This window comes from Lithobates pipiens, unplaced genomic scaffold (assembly GCF_037356315.1).
Source record: "Lithobates pipiens isolate NorthernLeopardFrog02 unplaced genomic scaffold, aLitPip1_a1.2 Scaffold_13, whole genome shotgun sequence".
Lineage (NCBI taxonomy): Eukaryota > Metazoa > Chordata > Amphibia > Anura > Ranidae > Lithobates > Lithobates pipiens.
The window spans coordinates 487,077,035-487,086,774 of NW_027507718.1; the positions used below are offsets into that span (position 1 = coordinate 487,077,035).

Below are 9,740 nucleotides of genomic sequence, written 5' to 3' on the forward strand. Positions count from 1 at the left end.
GGTCTGGTCAGGAAGGGGGTGTAACTGCACTGTATTGAGGTGGTTAAAGTCCACCCTTTTATCTTTCGTTTTTACATGTCCAATATTGGGACGTTGACACACTATTATACGTATACTCACAGTGTCTCCCTGTGTAAGTACCCATTAATTCCAAAATCCTTTTCAAATAAATATCAGCTGTTTATCTGTACACAGTAACACAGTAATCATCTATATTCCAGTAAAGTGAAAATTTCTCATGTCAGTTATGAACTATATTGTGTACTTTCCGGGAGCAGAGGAATGACATACAGACATCACAGATAGAAGGACACTTCTTCCATTCCTATACATGTCACTGAGAACTTCTCTGTACTTCCCCAGCCATTAAAGTTAAAATTATAATCCAAAATCTTCTTTGTAACATTAATAATTACATAGTTAGTCAGGTTGAAAAAAGAAACAAGTCCATCACAACCATAAAAAAAATTGTTAATTTTGAATTGTATTACACTTTAATGACATCTATGATTGTGTTTCTTTATAAAAGAGGAAGGAGGTTTTTGTACGGCTCTGTATCACTGTGTGAGAGGGACTCTCCAACCCTGCTGACAGTAATATCTTCCTTCATCATCTTTAGTTGCTCCAGTGATAGTTAATTTGTATTCATTTGCAGATTCTGATCCACTGAACCTGTCCGGGATCCCAGATTCACGAACATCTGCAGCTGCTATAAGAAGCTTTGGAGGTTGTTGGGGCTTCTGTTGGTACCAGGCTACCCAGCCACTTACATCAGCACTAGATGTACATGTGATGGTAACTGTCTGTCCCGGGGACACAGAGATAGAATCCGGAGTCTGAGTCATCACAATCTATCCACAGGATCCTGAGGATGGGAAGAGACATATTGATTATTGATTTCCTATCAATCCTGATGTGTGTATTTATTGTACAATGTATAGATGTATGTGCAGAGGATGATGGAAGGAGCCTCATCTCTCACCCTGAATAGAAATGAAGATGACAGCCAGCAGATAACTGGGAGAAAACATCTTGATGTTTCTGGAGGGTCAGATCTAAACTAGAAGACGTCTCCTGTACAATGAGATATATAGAGAGAGTGACAGGGGAGGTGTTTCCCCCACACACTGTGTATGCAAATACCGGGGAGATGGAAATTAGAATTCTCAGATCAGTGATCTGTGCTAGAAACACTCCAGTGACCTCTGCTACATGAAAATTAATTTATCTTTTTTTGTATCTCTCTAGTACACACTAATCACCTTTCTATTGTATATATGACTAGAATGAAGAACTGATGCCTAATGTACACCGGACTGGATTTTTCCTCAGCAAAGGTCCGACGGAACAAATCCGCCGGACAATTCGATCGTGTGTGGGCTTCATCAGACATTTGCTGTCTAAAAATCAGACGAACTTTCTTTGAGAAATCTGTCTGTATGCTAGTCCGACGGACGAAAACCAATGCTAGGGCAGCTATTGGCTACTGGCTATGAACTTCCTTATTCTAGTCCGGTTGTACATCATCACGTTCGAATCCATCGGACTTTGTTGTGATAGAAGTCATAATTTTCTAAAGAGCGATGGCGATCATGATGGCGACTTTGACAGGTGTTCATTTTTTAAGACAATTTTTTTAATTGATAAACTGATGATAATTTGCTCTCTCCCTCAGGGATGCAGCCAGCAAATACACTATCTCAAGTGTTACTTACAGTAAAACAAAAAACAAAATAAAAGCCAGTGCTTCCTTGGGAAGTGCCGGCTTTTATTTAGTTTTTTAATTTATCAAAATTACATTGCAAACATATATTGTACACGTGCATTCAAAAGTGATCAGAGATCATATAGGGGTCTATTTATCAATGTTTTCACTCACACAACCTTCACCCAACATTCTTACATTTTCACATAAGATTTCAGCTGCTGATATTTGGCTCCGGATGTCAATGGCCTTCCTGGCAATGCCACATCCTCTAACAAAAAAAATAGTGGCCTAATGCCGCGTACACAGGACCAGACTTTTCGGCAGAAAAGGTCTAACGAAATCATTTTATCGGATGTTTTAAATCTTTCCAACAGAATCAATTCCTATCGGGAAAACTGTTTGTCTGTATGATAGACTGATGGACCAAATACGATGCAAGGGTAGCTATTGGCTACTAGCTATTGAACTTACTTTTCTAGTCCCGTCATGCGTCATAGTCCATTCAGGTGGAACTCCGTTGGAAAGACCGTCAAGAGTTTATTCTGACAGAAAGTCTGGTCGTGTGCACGCGGCATAACAGTCTCTGGTAAACTCTCTACCACTGACCATTACGTTGGGGCCCAAATCTAGTGTTGCATACCTCCCAACATTTTGAGATGGGAATGAGGGACACCTACTAACAAACATATGTAGGCATAGGACACGCCTCCTGCCACACCCCTTTAAACGAGATTTAACCAAAAAAAATAAAACCCACAAGGGATTTTTTTTACCACTATTATTCCTTTATTTTGGCTTTTGAAATATACAAAGGCAGCAATTTAGAATTTAGATGAAAGGTTTAGCACTGGGAAACACTTTTTGAAAGATAAAAAGTGCATTTTATGTACAACTATATAGATCAGACCCAAATGAGGCACAAATGAGGGGGAAAGACAGGGGACAGAGGGACATTGCTCCAAATCAAAGACAGTCCCTCAAATGTGAGTCTCACAAACCCAGGTGTAAATTTCTAAATGGTGTCTCAAGCAAGAATACTGTTCTTGTAAATGTATGTATGGCTCAGTAAAACCAGGAGGTGACAACTGACTTGGCAGTGGTGTCCCCCTGACTAGAAGTTGTCAGCGATTCTGCCTCTCTGTGTCCCCAACATTGCAGCAAATCATCCCATCAGCAGCCTGCTGCATGGTGTGTGCTCTACAATGTCCTCCCAATCATTGCCCTGAACCCAGGAACAATCCTTCCTTTTCCTCCTCTGCAGAGCTCTGGTAATGCGGGGATCTGTTGTTCCAAAACACTTTGTAGCACCAGGTGCCGTGTCTCTGGGGACTACATCTCCCACAAGTCCTTGCTCCTCCCAACAGGATTTGTCTTCTACCAGGCTGCACAGCAAAAGCATTACTGCTTCCTTTTTATCCTGCGTAGTGGGTGGGGCTTTCCTCTCTGCTCTCTGTGGCTGAACGCAGCCCAGGGAATATTCAGTGTTCAGTGGTGGGCAAGGAGAGGGCAAGGAGAGGGAGAACAGCTGCACCCGCCCGGAATCTTACATTTCACAGCTATTTTCACCACTAAACTAAACTTATATCATGAAATACAGTATTTAGAAATCCGTCAGACTGTTTTGATGTTTAATTTTAAAAGCAGCGTTCTTCTGTCAGATTATCATATGTGTGAGATCGGCAGGCTTGCTGCTGCTTTTAAAATTCAACAACAAAACAGTGTCACCGACTCCTAAATATTGTATTTCATGATATAAGATCAGTTTAGTGGCAAAACTAACTGGGAAATTATTCGATGGTTGTAAAAAGATGTCCAGTGCAGCTTAACAGGGACCACCAGTGCAGCATGTCGGGGACCACCAGTGCAGCATGTCGGGTACCACCAGTGTAGCATGTCGAGGACCACCAGTGCAGCATGTCAGGGACCACCAGTGCTACATGTCAGGTACCACCAGTGCCACATGTCAGGAATCATCAGTGCAGCATATAAGGAATCATCTGTGCCACATATTGGGGACCATCAGTGCCACATGTCAGGGACTACCAGTGCAGCATGTAGGGGACCACCAGTACAGCAGGTTGGGGATCACCAGTTTAGCATGTAGGGGCCCACCAGTTTAGTATGTTGGGGACCACCAGTGCAGCATGTCGGGGACCACCAGTGCAGCACGTCGGGGATGACTAGTGCAACATGTCAGGGACCACCAGTGCAGCATATCGGGGACCACCAGTGCCGCATTTTAGGTACCACCCGTGCCGCATGTCAGGGATCATCAGTGCAGCATATCAGGGATCACCTGTGCTGCATGTTGGGGACCATCAATGCAGCATGTCCGGGACCACCAGTGCTACATGTCAGGGATGACTAGTGCAGCATGTCAGGGACCATCAGTGCAGCATGTTGGGGATCACCAATGCCGCATGTCAGGGACCACCAGTGCAGCATGTCAGGCACCACCAGTTTAGCATGTCGGGCATCATCAGTGCAGCATGTCAGGGACCACCAGTGCAGCATGTCGGGCACCACCAGTGCAGAATCTCAAGGATCACCAGTGTAGAATGTCAGGGGCCACCAGTGCAGCATGTCGGGGATCATCAGTACCACATGTAGGGGACCACCAGTGCAGCATGTCAGGGACCACCAGTGGCAAATGTTGGGGACCACCAGTGCAGCATGTCAAGGACCACCAGTGCCTAATGTTGGGGACCACCAGTGCCACATGTCCGGGACCACCAGTGCCACATGTCAGGGATGACTAGTGCAGCATGTCAGGGACCATCAGTGCAGCATGTCAGGGACCATCAGTGCAGCATGTAGGGGACCACCAGTGCAGCATGTTGGGGATCACCAGTGCAGCATGTCAGGGACCACCAGTGTCGCATGTCGGGCACCACCAGTGCAGCATGTCGGGCACCACCAGTGCAGAATGTCGGGGATCACCAGTGTAGAATGTCAGGGACCACCAGTGCAGCATGTCGGGGATCACCAGTACCACATGTAGGGGACCACCAGTGCAGCATGTTGGGGATCATCAGTGCAGCATATCAGGGACCACCAGTGCAGCATGTCAGGGACCACCAGTGCCAAATGTTGGGGACCACCAGTGCAGCATGTCAGGGACCACCAGTGCCGAATGTTGGGGACCACCAGTGCCACATGTCAGGGACCACCAGTGCCGAATGTTGGGCACCACCAGTGCCGAATGTCAGGGACGACCAGTGCCACATGCCAGGAACCACCAGTGCCACATGCCAGGAACCACCAGTGCCACATGCCAGGAACCACCAGTGTACGAAGTCAGGGACCACCAGTACAGCATGTCAGGCATAGCTCCCAACCTGATTTTGAGGGACTGTCCCTGATTTGGCACAATGTCCCTCATTCCTCCTCATTTGTCCCTCATTTTGGTCTGATCTATATAGTTGTATATAAAATGCACTTTTTATCTATCAAAAAATGTTTCCCAGTGCTAAACCTTTCATCTGATTTCTAAATTGCTGCATTTGTAAACTCCAAAAGCCAATACAAAGGAATAGTAGTGGTAAAAAAAGCAACTTGCGGGTTTAACCAATCTTGTTTTTTGTACAAAAAGGAGTTATTCCTGCGCCTAATCAGGAAGAAATCTAGTTTTTGTACCGCTGCACACACTGAAAATGGGGTACTTGAACCCCAATTACAGGATAAAAAAGGCAAGGAGTAGTTATGCGCAGTACTAAATTGGGAAATTTAGCCTGAAAGGCTAATAGATTCTATAGGCACCAAGGTTATTAGGTGATAAGTGTACTACCGCCCAGACTGGAAGGGTGGTGTATAAGGAACCAATGTGCGTGTTTTGTGAGGGAATGGTAAGAGACCCTCACTACTATAACATAATAGTGTTTGGAATAAGCATCAAGTGAATATAAGGGCATAAACGAGAAAAGATCTAATAGTTAAACCTAGTGATTCTCAATGCGATTTTTTAGAATTGGCATAATCATATAAAGTGATAGTGCTGAACAATGAGTGGGTCCGTGTAAATGTCTCCTACATCATAGCGTGAATTAAATAATATACATAAAGCAATCAACAAAATATATAGTGATAATTGATGCGATTTGTTAAGATTAATAAAATCGCATAAAAAGTGCCAGTGCTAGACAGTAAATAGGTCTGTGGAAATATCTACTACACCATAAAAAACAATATACATAAAACAGTCACTAACTCAATGAATCAATTTTGTGCAGAGAGTGGTTGATGGTGACTGACAAAAATCGCATAAGGTGCCAGTGCTAGGAAGAGGTTATAAAATAAATACGTGTGGGTGTCTTTCTACCATATAATAAATAATATAAGTACGGTGAAGCAAATACAATTGTGCAAAATTGGCAGAAGATAAATAATAAAAAACGCATAAACAATATTAGTGTTAGAGAAAGGAGAAAAAAATAAAATCTCTCTAGAAATAATCCAAAAAGGTTGTGCACAATAATTGAAAACTATATAAACAAATATAAAAAATAATATAGATTGCACAATGACATATATCAAAATGTGTCCATTCAAACTTGTGTGACAACCGGTAGCGATTATATCGAAAATCGCATATGACAAGGAAATCGCATACGGTGCTGGTGTTTAGATTTATGTGCACTACCGGAAGTGACGCAGTCGAGCTCGAGGCTCGTTTATACCCCACACATGAGATTTATATGTTTGTGAGTATTTTAACCATTTATCTGAATAAACTTCAATATTGTCCAAATTTCTACGCTATGGGGCTCCCTTCCTCCTTATCTGTTTAACCCCTTACATAACACCCAACCGCCGAGGTACCCCCCCATGCTGAGTACTGCTGAGCGACCATTTAAAGAGACCAACACGGCACAATAGGCAGGAGACGTCAGGATTTGGGGACACAGGAACAAGACCTCGAGGGATAAAGATTACCAGGAATCCTGAGGATACATATGTTACATGCTGTTACCTTACAGCTGTAAGGTAAGGGGACACCCATATCTCGAGTACACAGGACCACGTGGGATATATTCACCATCACCACTACCACCACCGATTACATCGCTACTTTATAGTGCACATAAATCTAAACACCAGCACCGTATGCGATTTCCTTGTCATATGCGATTTTCGATATAATCGCTACCAGTTGTCACACAAGTTTGAATGGACACATTTTGATATATGTCATTGTGCAATCTATATTATTTTTTATATTTGTTTATATAGTTTTCAATTATTGTGCACAACCTTTTTGGATTATTTCTAGAGAGATTTTATTTTTTTCTCCTTTCTCTAACACTAATATTGTTTATGCGTTTTTTATTATTTATCTTCTGCCAATTTTGCACAATTGTATTTGCTTCACCGTACTTATATTATTTATTATATGGTAGAAAGACACCCACACGTATTTATTTTATAACCTCTTCCTAGCACTGGCACCTTATGCGATTTTTGTCAGTCACAATCAACCACTCTCTGCACAAAATTGATTCATTGAGTTAGTGACTGTTTTATGTATATTGTTTTTTAGGGTGTAGTAGATATTTCCACAGACCTATTTACTGTCTAGCACTGGCACTTTTTATGCGATTTTATTAATCTTAACAAATCGCATCAATTATCACTATATATTTTGTTGATTGCTTTATGTATATTATTTAATTCACGCTATGATGTAGGAGACATTTACACGGACCCACTCATTGTTCAGCACTATCACTTTATATGATTATGCCAATTCTAAAAAATCGCATTGAGAATCACTAGGTTTAACTATTAGATCTTTTCTCGTTTATGCCCTTATATTCACTTGATGCTTATTCCAAACACTATTATGTTATAGTAGTGAGGGTCTCTTACCATTCCCTCACAAAACACGCACATTGGTTCCTTATACACCACCCTTCCAGTCTGGGCGGTAGTACACTTATCACCTAATAACCTTGGTGCCTATAGAATCTATTAGCCTTTCAGGCTAAATTTCCCAATTTAGTACTGCGCATCACTACTCCTTGCCTTTTTTGTACAATTCTCCTTTAAGGGGATGTGGTAAGGGGTGTGTCCTATGCCTGCATGCTTTTGCTGATAGGTGTCCCTCATTCCCATCTCAAAAAGTTGGGAGGTATGTGTCAGGGACCACCAGTGCCACATGTCAGGGACCACCAGTGCCACATGGGGGTCGTTATGAGAAATCATTGGGATGGCACAGCGGGGATCTCGGGCTGTGACAGGTATTGTATTGTATGTGAAATACTGATCTCTGTAATGTCCCGCCTCCTGCCTTCATTGGAACACTGCGCTGCCAATCACAGCCAGCGGGAGGCGAGACATTACAGAGATCAGTATTTCACATACAATACAATACCTGTCACAGCCCGAGATCCCCGCTGTGTCATCCAGTGATTTGTGATAGCGATCCTCTGCACGGAGATGGCGGGTGGTGCCGGGGGGAATGTTGCGGTAGTGTAGTGGGGTTAGGAGCGGTGACTGTCAGGGAGGAGGGAGAAGAGAATGGGCGGCACAGACCGGGGGCTGTGAGATCCCCTCCGCCCACTACAGGAAATAGAACTCTCTATTCCAGTGATGGCGAATCTTGGCACCCCAGATGTTTTGGAACTACATTTCCCATGATGCTCATGCACTCCGCAGTGTAGTTGGGCATCATGGGAAATGTAGTACCAAAACATTTTGGGTGCCAAGGTTCACCAATCACTGCCCTATTTACTTTAAAGAGAACTACAAGGGGGGTGTCAGACCGCTGGCTGAGGATACAGAACAAATAGCAGCCAGCAGCCTGACAAACAGGATGTCACTGGGCAATAATGTTTTTTCAGCAAGATCAGCAGAATATTACAGAGGAGAGAGGAACAACAGAGCTCAGAAGAACATGGATAGCATGGTTGGTGAAGGTCGGAGATCAGAAACAAAGACATGGAAAAAGTTGTTACCGGAGTTCTGCTTTAAATGATTTGTCTCAACTGCCACTTTTGTTGGACAGCTTGGCTGGGTAAGAGAAGCTGAAAAACAACAGACTTACTGGCAGGATCACCAGGTGAAGATTCTAGAATGAGTAAAACTACAACCAGAATAATAAATATCAGCTGTTTATCTGTACATACTAATCATCTATATTGCAGTAAAGTGAACATTTCCCATGTCAGTTATTGACTATATTGTGTAATTTACAGAGGAATTACATTTTAATGAATGTTCCAGTTATGACATCTGTGATTGTGTTTCTTTATAAAAGAGGAAGGAGGTTATTGTACGGCTCTGTATCACTGTGTGTAAGGGAGCTTATCATACTGCAGACAGTAATATCTTGCTTCATCGTCTTCAGTCCCTCCAGTGATTGTTAGTTTGTATTCATTTCCCGATACAGAACCACTGAACCTGTTCGGGATCCCAGATTGCCGAGTGCTGCCACCATAGATAAGAGGCTTTGGAGGTTGTTGGGTCTTCTGTTGGTACCAGGCTAGGTAGGTATAACCATAACTATTAGTAATACTAGCACTGGATGTACATGTGATGGTGGCTGTCTGTCCCGGGGACACAGAGATAGAATCCGGAGTCTGAGACATCACAATCTGTCCACAGGATCCTGAGGATGGGAAGAGACATATTGATTATTGATTTCCTATCAATCCTGATGTGTGTATTTATTGTACAATGTATAGATGTATGTGCAGAGGATGATGGAAGGAGCCTCATCTCTCACCCTGAATAGAAATGAAGATGACAGCCAGCAGATAACTGGGAGAAAACATCTTGATGTTTCTGGAGGGTCAGATCCAAACTAGAAGACGTCTCCTGTACAATGAGATATATAGAGAGAGTGACAGGGGAGGTGTTCCCCCCACACACTGTGTATGCAAATACCGGGGAGATGGAAATTAGAATTCTCAGATCAGTGATCTGTGCTAGAAACACTCCAGTGGAACTCAGATGCATCTGTTCACACTAAAACATTATTCTCTCCACTGTTCACTTAAACTAAGGGGGCTAATTGTAAAATGAAATGAATGGA

At 43.0% G+C, this 9,740-nt stretch overlaps 1 pseudogene; it reads right to left on the minus strand.

Annotated features, from left to right (window-relative positions):
- Positions 1–8,991: 8,991 nt before the first annotated feature.
- LOC143975909 (immunoglobulin kappa variable 3-15 pseudogene) lies at positions 8,992–9,480 on the minus strand (annotated as a pseudogene).
- Positions 9,481–9,740: the final 260 nt, after the last annotated feature.